General features: G+C 34.2%; 1 protein-coding gene across 1 annotated transcript in view; it reads right to left on the bottom strand.

The window, feature by feature from the left end:
* LOC128554064 (uncharacterized) overlaps positions 1-12596 on the bottom strand; it is a 56430-nt gene extending 43834 nt beyond the window's left edge. Inside the window, exons 1-4 of the mRNA XM_053535281.1 lie at positions 12464-12596; positions 12216-12303; positions 2513-11975; positions 189-367 (exon numbers count right to left, since the gene is read on the bottom strand). The gene's annotated coding sequence lies outside the window, so the exon portion shown is untranslated. The remainder of the gene's footprint in view (positions 1-188; positions 368-2512; positions 11976-12215; positions 12304-12463) is intronic.
* Between the last annotated feature and the right edge of the window lie 1167 nt (positions 12597-13763).

The following is a 13763-nucleotide window of genomic DNA, read 5'->3' as shown; positions in this document are numbered from 1 at the left end:
TTAAATAAAATCAGTTAATATGATTAATCCATAATTATATGGCCTACACAATATAAATAAGGGAGGAGTAAAGACCCATGGACATGGTATAAAGACCAGGAGGAGAAAAGTCCAAGGGTGCATTGCCCCGGAGGTGTAATGTGTTGATACTGGGAGAATGTACGTGTTCAGTACGGTTTTGAACTTACGTAGTCTTATCTTCAATCTCCTAATTTAAAGTGAATCGCACGTCTATATGTTGCAGTTCTGTCCATTTGTCATTATCAAACACTCACAAAGTATACAAGTATAACAATACTTCATCTATCAGTTCATATGGTATATATTTCTTCAGATGTCTGTTAAGGTGATGTATACATTCCAGGCACTGAAATAACAAACAATTGCATTCGTATTATATATAAATAAATTAACAGTTAAGGGGACGCATACTTTGAAATTAGAAAAAAGTGGGTGGGGTATGATAAAATTTACCTGCAAAAAAGTACAAGGTTTTGGTACATGAAATGGATACTGTTTCAACTGTTATAAGTACACAAAGGATTGCTCACTAAAATAAAAATGAGAAAACTGAAACAAGAAAGTTATTGTTGAATTACATAAGACTTCTTGTGTACATTCAAAGTCAACAATTAAGACTTTTTGGTGCGAAAATAGTAGTGCTTCACTTTGTCCAAACATTTATCAATGTCCTACAGATTCTAATTTAAAGAAAGAATGTGAAATATGGTCACTGTCTTGCTTTTCATTTCGCATATGTAAGCTAAAACACATTATTTAGTTTGTTTACAAAGTAGTGCATAAGAAAAGATAAGGTGGTCAAGGAATGCCACATTCCAAAACTAAAAGAGTATATTCCCCTTAATACATTAAACATTTATCGTTACAGAAGTCTAGTGGCTTACAATAAGGGCCTAGAAATGTTGCCATTATTAATTTTTAACTTGGTATTCATGAACTACAATGCACTTAAATATCAAAACACATTCAACAAACTTTTGAAAATGTATTGTCTTAAAAATCCCTAAAATAAGGTATAAAATTTGGTTGAGAGGTCCAATCAATGTGTATATGTGCAAAAGTAACATTCTAATCTTGTTCACAAAAGTTACTAATACACAGCAGGCATGTCAATGATCAAAACTGGACGAATATACAGTTATCCTCACTTTAATGTCATTTATAATTTGTCCTTGAATTCTCCACCATACTTTTCATAATTCTGTTTGCACGAGTTGCACGAGAATGCTGTCATTCACGTAAAAAAATGGGGTCAAATAAGTTGTAAATGCAATATCATCTAAACGTAATTAATGGATTATGCAGTTCAAGATAAACTTTATCTCATAACGTAACGAACATGTATAATGTTGTAACAACAACTTTACTTACACTGATTTAAGTAGCAGTCGGTTTTTAAGTGACTTTATTGATTCATTTTATGTTTTGTTATTGCTGTCAAAAAGTATAACGGAAGTGCCTCACAACTGAAGCGGAAACCAGTTTGATGCGCAAAGTAGTCCAGTGTAAATAATATTTTTTGACAAATGTCCACAGAAATTAATAATTTTCTAATATTAAAGACGAATATCTGAATAGGATTCATTATTTGATAAGAAATTATAATCATCGACATGTTTTTTTAAAAATCGTACACGTGCTGACACCTAAGTTGTCTCCCGTTGTTTATTAGAGTTACCTTTCGTCCGGCGCAGTAATACATTTGCAGTTAATCGCCGAGAAGTCGTGGGAAAATTAAAAACCATGTAAATAAACTAAAATTAACCACCTTTTCAAGATGAATTTCAAGTGATCGCCATTATGCATTTAACCCGCCTGACCTGTGTAGCATCTTAGATATCTGTTCTAAGGTATTCATTGTGTAGAATGTCATGTTATGCCCTTGCAATGCTAATCCCACTCTGATTTTTTTGTTTACATTTTATCAATGAGAAATATGGCGTCCATCCCGAGCTGAAATGACATGGCGTTAAATTTTTACATGTTTAAGCAAACCTGGTGTGTTAGAAAGAAAATCTCATCCCTTCAACATTATTTGGAACACTGTTATTGTAAAAAACCTGTTTTTTCCTTATACAAAAGCTTAATATTTTGTGTTGAATGTACTTTCACAAAGACCTCTGTTTTCCTACTACATTCATAGTACCACATCCTTACCCACAAAATACTGAATATTACAGGTGTCCATCAGTATTATATCAGTTTAGGAATATGTTTTTTATTTTCCCACCATCGATTTCTTGAATATGCACCCCTTCCGCATTTCTGTATGAACTGTGAATGTAGCAATATGCTTCCCCTTAAGTAACTGTACAGGAGCATTATAAATCGGTAATGTTCTCAGTTAAATATTCTGTACTGATAAATATCTCATTTATTTAAAATCACAGTTTATGCACAATAGTGGTCTAATGCCTTAACTATGCATGTCATAAAATAATGCATACAATACATGTATAATGTTCACAAGATAATAAAAAGGCTAACTTACAGATCTAGGGGATCTTAACCCTTTATACACACAGTGACACTGGTCTGCACAGTTTCTCTCCACACATCTGCCACATGTGATGCAGATACTGTGAACAATGATTTAGATATTAATACATGCATGTTATAAATAGAAGTTCAGAAGTTATATACATGACCGCCATTTTGGAACACAAAGACAGCGCGCTAAATCATTAAATAGCACCAAAACTGAATAATAAATAATCATTCCAGCCATTGCAAAGTTACCTTTTAAGGCTATAGTAAATGCATGAAATGCATTTACCAGGCAAGCAGATTAAGAAGTGGTAGAAATAAAACATTCGTCAACCACAGTTATGCACAACAGTTCCTTTTACTCAAACTACCTGGGAGAACGACGTCATACACTTCAGATCATCACATGACCACAAATAAAATCAAAGTACTCGTAAGACCAATAATCATAATCAAAGTACTCACAAGACCAATATATATACCCAAAGAAATAAAAACATCGGAAAGCAGCAATGAGAGAGACATAACCAACATGTCATATGATCTGGAAAATATGACCCGGCTACACACTCTAGCTCCACAGAAAATGACGTCTCGTCATTTAACAATAAACCTCAAAAAATTTAGCGACAATAAACTTAAAGTTTACTATCAACAATAACTAAAGAATAATCTAAACATTCAAATACAATTATAACTGCGTCAGGTACATCTGCTGTCTCTGAAAATAACTAATATGATAACTTAAAACTACATACACACATATTGCCGGAAACTGCCTCTTGCTCTCCCCTTTCCAGAAATTGTGTCCCTACAATTTCAAATAACATGTTATATTCTATGAAATATACAAAGTAATGACAATCTAAAACAATCTTGCATACATTAACTAATATGTATCTCCAGTATGAATTCTCATCTGTTTCACTAAGTAACAGTGTTTATATGTATCTCCAATATGAATTCTCATCTGTTTCACTATCACTAAGTAACAATGTTCATATGTATCTCCAGTATGAATTCACATATGTTTCACAAGTAACAATATTCATATGTATTTCCAGTATGGATTCACATATATCTCATTGTATCAATAGCATTCTAAGTGTATTGTGTTTCATTAAGAGTGAAACACACTGTTTCATTTTGAGTGAAACATATCTTCAATTTTCAAAGTCTACGGAATAAAATTTTAAAATGTGTATCATCACTAGACATTATCATATGTACAGTCACATATCCTTTAAAAACAACCTGTTTCTTCAATTCATTACCTTAACTTTCAACTTTTCAATTTCTATTGGACACTATAAACACATCCTCATACTTTATAATGTTCACTCGTTAATCCAATTGTCAATATCTTTTAAAAACAGAATAAAATATCATTTCATTATTGCATCTATAAATTTACATGAAATGTCAGCATTCACTTTCTCTAGAATTCCTGAATTTACAAGTCTGTCTAGAGCTTGTAGTCTATCTACTGGTCTCTCAGAAATCTGGTTGAGATAATAATCCTTTTGCCAAGCCGGACTAGTCTTTTCCCTTGCTGATCTCCTTGGTACTGTTTCTCGTTTATCTTTCTTCTTTTTGTTTGTATGTTTGTCAAATTTAGGGTTTTCTTGTTCTGTGTGCGTCTCTGTTGTGTCATCATCAGTTTCTTTTGTTTTACTGTTATCACCACTATCTTCTATTGTAATTATCTCTTTTTCTGTTGTTTCATCTTCTGGTTGTGTATGACTGTCTGTAAGACTGTCTTCACCATCACCAGTATCTTTCACTGCACCTTCTGCTGAGTGATCAGCTTCTACTGATACTTCTTATCATACATCTTCGTCCTTCTCTACTGTAGCTGGAGTCCGAGCGTCCCCGGGAATACTTGTAGTTACTACAAATTCATCTCCAGACTCATCACTATCTATTTCCACCTCTGTGACGTCACATTTCTTTTTATTCCTCATATCATCCAATTCTTTCTGTTCTTTAGCAGCTACTGTATCTTTATCAGACCTTACCAATTTTTCTTGGTTTAGGTATGGGTTTCCCTTCATCTATCATTACAGAAGTTATCTTTTCCTTATCAGTTTCATTTTGGATGAATCCCAGAGGAAAAAGATGGTTTCTGTGTAGGGTTCTTGTTTCTCCATTTGGTGATTTAATGACGAACACAGGTATATCCTTGTTTGGTTGATCTATCACTTCACATGCATCTTTCTCGAATTTATCAGAAATTTTATGTTTTTCATCAAATGCTAGAATTTTAACCAATACTGTATCTCCTATCTCAATTCTCACTGCCTTTGCCTTCCTGTCATAACATGTTTTCTGCTTCACTTTAGCCTTTTCAATATTTTTGTTCACTATTTCCTGTGTAACTTTTATCCTTTTCTTGAGGTTTTCTATATACTCTATATGTGATGATGAATTTCAAAGAGAGTATCTACTGGTAAAACTGGTTTACGACCAAACATCAATTCAAATGGAGAATATTTTGTGACTTCGTGTTTTGTATAATTATACGCATGTACAAGTGTAGGGAGATACTTCTTCCAATCAGTTTTCTTTTCTGGTTCTAAAGTACCAAGCATGTTTAGTAATGTGCGGTTATAGCGTTCAGGAGTTCCATTTCCCATGGCGTGTTATGGTGTAGTGTGCGACTTGTCTATACTGAATAATTTGCAGAGTTCTTTTATTGTTTCGGATTCAAAATTCCTGCCTTGATCTGAATGTAAGCGTGTAGGTATACCATAATTCACGAATAGATGTTCATATAATGCTTCTGCAGTTGTTTTCGCAGTCTGGTTTTTAGTTGGAATGGCCAAAGCCTTTGCAGGGATCTACTGTAAGAAAGTCTATACACAGTAATTCAAGAGGGTAAGTAGTCACCACATTTACTAGAGGAGCACGTATGTTTGTTGAAGCCTTCCTTCTAAGACAGCGGTCACATGTCGTTATCCATTGCTCTATGTCTGCCGTCATACTTGACCAGAAAAATCTCTCACGTACTAAAGACATAGTTCTAACTCTGCCAGGATGGCCCACGTCATTATGACCTGTAAGGACTGTTTTCTTATACACACTTGGTAAAACTAACTGTTGTAATCTGTTTTCCCCATCCATAATTTCTCTGTATAATATCCCTCTTATCATCTTTAAGTTGTTAAAGTTCTTTTCATAGTATAATCTTCTCTAGTGAAATAATGTTTCTTGTCAGGTAGGTGTTTATCAATTGTTGCTCTAACCCACTTTCCAATTATGCAATCTTCACGTTGGTTTCTTCTGATTTCTCTGCTTTCGATTTGAGCAAACGGCTGTCCAGGTGTATCACTTATGTCTATGATGTTAATAGAAGCAGCAGGAAGTATTTCGATAAAAGCTGGCATTTGACTGGATGGACAAATGGTTTTGACTGTACTGTCTTCTATCTTGATGAAATCAGTATTCGATTCTGTAAGTTGATCATAAGGGTATCGGGACATATCATCAGCGTCTGCGTTTCTCAAACCTGCTCTATAGATAATTCAAAATTATATTCTCCAAGCGCTGAAGCCCAGCGTTGTCCTGTGGCATCTATTTTGGCTGATGTTAATTCATGTGTCAAAGGATTATTGTCTGTATACACTGTGAATTTATTTGCTATCAAGTAATCTGAAAATTGTTCTGTAATTGCCCATTTCAATGCAAGGAACTCAAGCTTAAATACAGAATAGTTCTTTTCCGATCTTGATAAGCTGCGACTTGCATAAGCGATTACTTTCTTCTGACCATTTTGTGTCTGATATAAGACGGATCCAAGACCTTTCGTCGACGCATCTGTATGAAGCTATAACGGCTGTTGAAAGTCTGAATATGCCAGTATAGGTGGAGATGTTAAGATGACTTTCAAATTATGAAATATTTTCTGCTGTTCACTACCCCATTTCCATTCCATTGTCTGTTTCTGTTTCATCTTCTTTGCTGATGTTGGCGGTAAGAGATCTGTTAGGGGTTTAGTAATCTTTGAAAAATCTTTGATGAACCTGCGATAGTACGAAGAAAAAGCAATAAACGATCGAAGTTGGTCAGGGTTTTTTGGTGTCGGCCAGTTGCGAACTTTTTCAATCTTATCCGGATCAGTTTCAATTCCTTCCTTGCTAACTATGTGTCCTAGAAATTTAACTTTTTCTGCCATGAAGTAACATTTATCTGCTGAAAGTTTCAGATTGCATTCTTGAAGTCTAGAAAGTACAAGGTCGAGGCGTTCTAGATGTTGTTCAAAAGAGTTACTAAAAATAATCAAGTCATCTAGGTATATGATACAGATTTTCATATTAAAGTCACCTAAGCACTCTTCCATTAGTCTCTGGTAGGTAGCAGGAGCGTTTGAAAGACCGAATGGCATTTTAACGTATTCGTAAAAACCAAGCGGTCCCACTGTAAACGCTGTTCTATCCTTATGAGTGTCTTCCATTTCGACTTGATGGTAGCCGCTTTTCATATCTATAGTTGAAAATATTTTCGATCCTTGTAGTGCGTCGAACACTTCTTCAATCCTAGGGAGGGCGTACGCATCGCGAATGGTCCTTTCATTAAGGGACCTATAATCGACACACATTCTAAGTTTGTTGTTCTTCTTTCGTACTAGTACCACATTACTAGCCCAAGGAGATTTAGATTTCTGTATAACACCGCTACGCAAGAGTTGTTCTAAATGGCGTCTCACCTCATCAATCATAGTGGGAGGAATACGTCGATGCCTCTGTTTAAAAGGGGTTTCGTTTAAAAGATCTATTCTATGTTTGATTTTATCGCAATGTCCAATATCTGTATCACTTGTTGAAAAGATCTCTTTATGTTTCAGAAGGAGCTCTTTGGTTTGTCTATCTTGTTCAGGAGTTAGCGATGATTCTATGTGTACATCATCGAAGATTTGATGAGTGGTTGTATTCTCTAAGTTGTTGAATACAGTTTCGTCTACCGTGACTGGTTGTAACTCGCACAAGATTGCTTTAGGGGATATTGTTACAGTGTTTGTGGTCAAGTTTGACAAGTTGACTGTGATCTCTCCATTCTTTCTGTAAACATAGTGTTGACTGAAGGAGTTATGTCATTGATTGGCAGCTGGGAGGTTTCTGTCTCTTGTAGAATTGCACATGTAGGACTGTACTCTAATTCTTTATCTGTAAAGCCTTTAATATTGATAGATTGATTTGGACCAAGTGTAACTTTAGATGTTTCGGCACTTCTTACTATGGCAATTTTGTCTTTATTCTTTTTAAGTTCTTTCTCTCTGATGGTGCTACAACGGAAGGATAGATACCACGGGGTATGTAATTTGGCTTTCCGTAAAAAGCTGTCACCAAAATTTTCTCTACAGTCTTTCATCATTTCATTTAAAATGTTAGTACCAATGAGTATGGGCGTCTTGTTATTGTAGTGTGTATCTGGAACAATGAGAAATAAACAATGTTGTTCTTTGCAGTTTGGAATTCCATGTATAGATAATGTTGTTTCAATGTATCCATGGTATGGTAATGTGTTACCGTCTGCACATTCAATGCTCAAAATATCTTTCACTGGCAAGAGAGGCTTATCTTGTAAGTTGTTCTCGTAGAAATTTTGGCTAATGGTACTTATACAACTGCCTGTATCTATAAGTGCTGTAGTTGATATATTATTTATCAAAATATCAGCTTCATTAGATTAACCTACTAACTTTGGACCTTGTTTTTCAAAAGTGCTGCTGGCTGGTCCATTGACAGAAGCACAATTCAGTTTAAATGTTCTTGACAGTATTTGGCAATGTGACACTTCTTGTTGCATCTATAACATGTAACTGTTGGGGATGGATATCTGACATTTGCTGGTGTGAACTTGTTAGACCCTAACGGGCGGGTAGGTCTGCAGTCTCCTCTGCCTTGACCATGGTAAAAAATTCCTCTCATATGTCTCCTTACTCTATATCCTCGTCCTCTACTCGTATTTAATGGTTCTTCTCTTTCTAATTCTAGTTTATTAATTCTTTCATTCATTTGTTGTAGTAAATCTTTCACTTCTCCTAATTCAGTCTTTTCTGGCTTAAGCTGGCTGAATGGCACTTCCCAGTTGTATCTTTCTGTAATGATTCAATTTCACTTTCTATTTTTCTTACTTCTACTTTGAACTTGTCGTAATCGTCTATTGTTTCAAATTTGTAATTACACATTTATTTCTGTGGTTGTCTCAATCCTGAATAAAAAACACTTTTAAAGTTTTCTCATGTTTAGGATCTAGTGCACCGATTTCCCCAGCTTGTGCAAAAATTTCTTCTAACTTTGCTGAATATTTTAGAACAGATTCATTTGGTTCTTGTTTGCTGGCATAAAACTTTTTCAGAATCGATTCTTGTGATTCAATATCCCCATATGTACTTTCAAATTTGCACATCAATTCTTCAATGGTCACTTTAGTCCCTAATCTTCTCAAAATATTTGCTGTCTCTCCTTTCACGCGTCGTCTAATACCAAGTAAAATCTGTTCTTTTGTGTAAGTTTTCTCTTCCAGTAGGCAACAAATCTCATACTTCCAGGTAGGGTAAGTCACTTCTCCCTTTCCTGTTTAACCATTAAACAATGATATCCGGGGGAACTTGCTACCGGTTACTTCCTTAATAGTAGTCTCCATCTTAACCTCGGCTGCTGTAGCACCATGCTTTGAAAAATCTGGTTCTTCTCCACCAAAATGTTTCATGTATGAAATTAGATCATCCATATTCTCTACTTTAGGGGAGTCTTTCAAACCGTGCATCAGTTCTAGAAGTTTCAAGTCCTCTTCTGTTACTTTTGAGATATCCATGTTTCTCTGTGTCACAAAAAATTATTTCACTGTAGTCACTTTCAGTTCCTGGTATTAAATATAGTTCTTCTCCAAGTATAACAAATATGCTTCCAATGTCTCTAAAAGTCTCTATTTGTGAATACAATGTGCACGCAAGCTTCACAAATTCTATATTTCAATTATATCACCCATAAATCACTCTGGTATGTACTATCGACACTGTTATCCAATTCCCGTTTGCTCTTTCTATGAACAATTTCAAACTATCTCAAGTCGTTTATTCTTGTATTCAGTTCAGTAGCTATTCACTTTTACTGAAAACTTTCAATAGTATACTACTACGTGTAGATTTAATCAAACTCCTTCACTCTTAATTCAGTATTGCGTTATATTCAGTACTAAATTACTACACAACTGCGCTTACTTTATGTACACTTGCCGCGATTATTTATCCTTTCAACTTATATATGATTTCACGGTACTCTTTTCAATCCTTGTATTATTCAATCAAACTTGATCAAACAAATCAATTCAATCTTTCAAACTATTTTCAAATATATTTATTCAATTTCAAAACTGAATTTTTTCAACTCTTTCAGCCTATTTCAAATCAATAACTCTCCTTTCAGTTCAACTGTGATATCCTATTCAACAAAGTAACTCAAAATTGTCTGTTACTCACTTCAATATTTGTATTACTTCAATACAATATGAATATTTTCTCTCAACTTTATTCTATTTTCAATTTCACTTTCAAATTCCCAACATTCCGTAATGAACCATACTTCAATTCATTAACTCTTTAGTAAAGCTACCTTTAACTACAATCAGTGTATACCGGTGTGCTGCAATATGTTTTCTCTTAACTTTTAAACCTTTGCTTCACCTAATTAATCTAAGTGTTTGTAGAGCTCTGTTATTATTTCCAAAATTAATTCAAAATTAATTTTAGAATGTTTAAGTAAGGTAATGATTAATGAAATAATTCTATTTCAAACACCCTTATATTGTTTATAACTTAATACCACCTTTATATGACACAGCTGCTTTATTACAACACCCGTATTTTGTTTACAGCTTAATAAAACTGTTATATGACACAGCTGCTTTAATACAACACTATTCTATTTATTACAACTTTTATGTGGAACACCACTGTTTAATCAATATATGAAACAGCTTCTTTAATAATTAACTACTAATTCTATCTATTAAGTAATTCTGTATATTGTTTATATTGTATCACACACTAAATAACACAGCTTCTTTTAATGTACCACCTCTGAAAAAAACATCTAGCTAATTATAATCCATCAACAAATTAATGTGTAATATTCAATCAATACACAACAATATATGTATATCAATGAAAGATAACTCTGTACTGTCTAATATTTCTATAAATAAAGATTAGCTATAGAATATAAATATAGCCAAGGTCAATATAATCCAATGGAAAACAACCAGAAATAGAACACAAGTCCAAAAATAGAACACCAAAGGATTCCAAAGCCAGATCAACCAATCAAATAAGAGAATCCCCACACACCTTCAGCTTGGAGAAATACCTGTACTTTTAACTGTCAAGTAGGTCACCAATGTTTATAAACAATGACAGATGGCTGGAATATGTTTTACAGCTAAAAAATGTTCAAAAATTGAATAAATCAGTTTTTTTCAATGTATTCAAATTACTTAAGAGTGTTCCAATATAGCAGTCACACTGTAAAGTAGTTAAATTTAGAATTTAAAGTGAAAAAAAAAGAAGATATAGATTCATGCAGTTATTTGTTAGAATCTTCACCAAATTAAAGTGCACTGAAATTTTTCTTACATTCAATACCGTACTATCATTCCTGAAAAATTTCTTGCAAATCACTCCGTATGAAAGGATCTTTTAACAGATTCTTTACAATATGTAAATTATATCCTGAAAATATCAGAATAACTTCTGTAATTCTATAAATATTTTCACACAAATATACTTGAAATACCGACAATACTGTTTAAAATCAGTGATAAAACACCAAAAACATCAAAGAGTTCATCACACTGAAGTCACTGTTCTTCACCGGTGAACATCACACTAAGATGTCTTGAAATGTTGATCTCGCTGTTCCGGAATACCACGACTTCTCGAAATGCCGCTCTTTTCTGTTCCAGAATATCTCGTCACGAACAACTCACTCGAAATGCCGGTCGGTCTTCTCCCTGTTCTAATAATTCGTGTCCTCACGAATATTTATACGTAAAATGTTTTTCCAAGCATATGGACGTCACTATTGTAAACTTTCTGGATAAACACTTGAACAGTTTAAGTTGGAAACCACAACTGCTGTAATTATTTGACTTTATGTCAAAATTTAGATGAGTGTTCATTTAATGACACTGACAGAAGTTAAATGACACAGACTGTTTTGTTCTAAAGCACTGTATATGATGAATTCTGTGACACTTTACTTAAACGGGGTCTCACAAAAATTGGGTAAAATGAGTTCGTCCTACTTATCTTGTACCGATATCACTTGGGGGTTCCATTGTTGCAGTTCTGTCCATTTGTCATTATCAAACACTCACAAAGTATACAAGTATAACAACACTTCATCTATCAGTTCATATGATATATATTTCTTCAGATGTCTGTTAAGGTGATATATACATTCCAGGCACTGAAATAACAAACAATTGCATCCGTATCATATATAAACAAATTAACAGTTAAGTAACTGTACAAGAGCATTATAAATCGGTTATGTTCTCAGTTACACATTCTGTACTGATAAATATCTCATTTATATAAAATCACAGTTTATGCACAATAGTGGTCTAATGCCTTAACTATGCATGTCATAAAATAATGCATACAATACATGTATAATGTTCACAAGATAATAAAAAGGCTAACTTACAGATCTAGGGGATCTTAACCCTTTATACACACAGTGACACTGGTCTGCACAGTTACTCTCCACACATCTGCCACACGTGATGCTGATACTGTGAACAATGATTTAGATATTAATATATGCATGTTATAAATAGAAGTTCAGAAGTTATATACATGACCGCCATTTTGGAACACAAAGACAGAGCGCTAAATCATTAAATAGCACCAAAACTGAATAATAAATAATCATTCCAGCCATTGCAAAGTTACCTCTTAAGGCTATAGTAAATGCATGAAATGCATTTACCAGGCAAGCAGATAAAGAAGTGGTAGAAATAAAACTTCCGTCAACCACAGTTATGCACAACAGTTCCTTTTACTCAAACTACCTGGGAGAACGACGTAATACACTTCAGATCATCACATGACCACAAATAAAATCAAAGTACTCGCAAGACCAATAAGTATAATCAAAGTACTCACAAGACCAATATATATACCCAAAGAAATAAAAACATCGGAAAGCAGCAATGAGAGAGACATAACCAACATGTCATATGATCTGGAAAATATGACCCGGCTACATATATAATTCTTACCTCTGCGTAATTTTTTATAAAATTCACGAATTATTCTAGTGCTGGCTCGTCACGATAGGATTTTACTATTAAATCTACCTAAAAGACAGAACATCTCCTAAACCTGGCTCTCAGCTTTTTACTTTCATTACAAATGCAAGCCAGCAACCAAGAAAACAAAATAGCGTTTCCTTTACGAGAAGTGTCCAATCGAAAGCAGGCTTACAAAAAGTGACCAATCGAAAGCTGGTTTACGAAAAGGTCATGTAATCCACATAGGCCGCAACCATCTTATATTAATGAACACAAAGAAGCTCAATGACACGCAAAGGATCAATCTATGCAAGTAGAAAATGCATCGATTGCCTGTCCCTTATTGTAGTTGCTGAAATTATGCAGAAAGATTAAGATTGCTCCTTTTCTGTGAAAAATGAATGAATATACGCCTCAGAACTATGTAGACAAGATCTGAAATAGAAATAAGGCAAAATTTCAAGGCGTTATCAACACAGAATACAGTACCCTTCGTTCCTTTTCGGTTCTTCTTGTTTAATTTTTCGTTTTTTCCCTTCCTTCCTTTTCGGCTCTTCTCGTTAAATTTTTCGGATTTTTGCAACTCTCTACACTGATGGTTCCCGCAAAAACGCAAGAAAAACAGAAAAAAAACGTACTTATATTACGCTATATGATATACATCGCCATGAATGTACAAGAGAGAGGAAGTTGGTTTTCTTTTTAATGCTAAGCAAAAAGCAAGGGAATTTCTGGTAAAATGCTCACGTTCAGGCATTGAACACATAACCTGTGTACCCACAACAAGTGTTCTACCACTGACCTATCCAGGCATCACAGACCCTATAATTTTCACTGGCATATCACTGTGCTTCATAACTGCCCTGTTAGAACAAGAGCTAAGCGAGCCACTTTCTAGCTTTTTTAAAAGCTAAACTTGTTTCGTTTACGTTAGATAATAAAGCGCCTTGCTTGACTGC

Source organism: Mercenaria mercenaria, unplaced genomic scaffold, assembly GCF_021730395.1.
Source record: "Mercenaria mercenaria strain notata unplaced genomic scaffold, MADL_Memer_1 contig_4682, whole genome shotgun sequence".
Classification (NCBI taxonomy): domain Eukaryota; kingdom Metazoa; phylum Mollusca; class Bivalvia; order Venerida; family Veneridae; genus Mercenaria; species Mercenaria mercenaria.
This window is presented reverse-complemented; position numbering and strand designations above follow the sequence as displayed.